This window comes from Phaseolus vulgaris, chromosome 4 (assembly GCF_000499845.2).
Source record: "Phaseolus vulgaris cultivar G19833 chromosome 4, P. vulgaris v2.0, whole genome shotgun sequence".
Taxonomy (NCBI): Eukaryota; Viridiplantae; Streptophyta; class Magnoliopsida; order Fabales; family Fabaceae; genus Phaseolus; species Phaseolus vulgaris.
The window spans coordinates 21,624,874-21,626,577 of NC_023756.2; positions in this window are offsets into that span (position 1 = coordinate 21,624,874).

A 1,704-nucleotide genomic window follows, 5' to 3' on the forward strand; every position below is an offset into this window, starting at 1 on the left:
TAAATGAAAATTAAAGTAGATAAACAGGACACTCAGCAATGAAGGAAGCATGTTGAGAAGACAAGCATCATACGCATGAACCGGTGAAAGCACAGTTAAAAGGGGAAAGAACAAAGAGGAGCAAGGAGCGAGTCTCCCTACCAAAGTATGAGGAGAGGGTGTGCACGTTGAACTCGCAAGCTATGAGCTTCAGCGTATCAAAGACAATCTTCAGGCCAGCCAAGGCCTCACACACCTCCCTATCAGCGGAGGATAGCTCATCCAAAGCTTTGGGTTTGAGCAGCTTGGGTTTCTCCACCCAATACAAAGGAAAGCCATCCAAGGTTGTGGGATCGTGTTTGGCGCAACACACCCTGAAAAACTTGCCTTTCCAGCCTTTGTATGAGTTCTGAAAGAGGGAAAGGAGGATTCTGCCGGCGACCCCGGAAAAGCTCACCCAGAGGCTTTTCCCTTGTTTCTTCACTTCGAAGAAATGAAGAAAGACGTCTACGGAGGGTGGGATGCCCAAGTGCCCACATAGAATTTGGAAAGCCCGGACGAATGCCCAGCTATTGGGGTGTAACTGGGCGGGGGGCGGGGGCTGTGTTGATCTCAGTAAGTAACTCCCTCTCAAAGGGCGTAAAGGGAAGGCGCACACCAACGCGCTTGAAGACTATTTGGTACATAAAAAAGAAGGGCTTTTCCCCCTGGACCTATCGTCCACACAAACAGGTTCCCCAGAGGTGCCTTGACGGATGGAGATGTGGGCATCGTGGGTGCGACAGAAGGCATTGAAGTTGTATAGGAGCGGATCACCCCGGTGGTCCTCCACGTCTTTGATGGTGGTTAAAGTAGTGCACTCGTTCAGGAGTTCATCAGAAGCCCATGAATAGAGGGCCTTATAATCAACCCTTGGAGGAGGATTGGGCGTTATCTTTGTACGTGCCATAGATCGATGAAAAAACTGAAGAAGAAGGAAAAAAGCAAAGGCTTAGTGGAGGAGGTTTTGAAGAAGCCAATGAGATGAAACCCTAGGAAATCCCACCCACGAGAAAGGTCCAGAAAAGGAAAAGGAACGAAGAAATTAGGAAGAAAAGCAAAGAAAACAAATAGAACACCGAAATGCAGAAAACATAAACAGTCCCAGGCAGTTACAAAGGCAATACAGTAGAGGGGAGGAGTCATCGAGTAAGAAAAACCATACCTTTGTGGCTGGAAGTAGGAAAAACGCGAGCTTTCGTAGGGAGAAAGAGCACAAAGGATGCAGAAGTTACAGAGAAGATGAACAGTAAGAGGGGATGCGAAAGAGTGAATAGAACAGTAAGATGAGGCGCGGGATTTCAAATACTTAAACGTTGCGACTGAAACGCAAGAGGCGCTAAATGGGCACCATGAGATTAAGCCACGTGTCAAGAGATTAAGCGCTAACTTGAAGTGCAAGAGGCACCAAGCGCTGGCCGTGCAATTGAGCCACGTGTCAAGTGATTAGAGGGCGACCCAAGGCGTCCCGGGGCGTTGACCAAAAGTCAAAGTCAAAGTCAATACATGGTGGGACCGTTTGGGGCATCGCCTAAGAAAGGCGTCGCCTCGCAAAGGCGTCACCCAAGAAAGGCGTCGCCAGGTTAAGAAATAGTCAAGTTAAGGCATCGACGGTGTTACCCCTCGATACCCATGGGTAGGAAAGACCATGGAGGAAAGTCTCGGGCTCCGATGGCTCAGAACAGC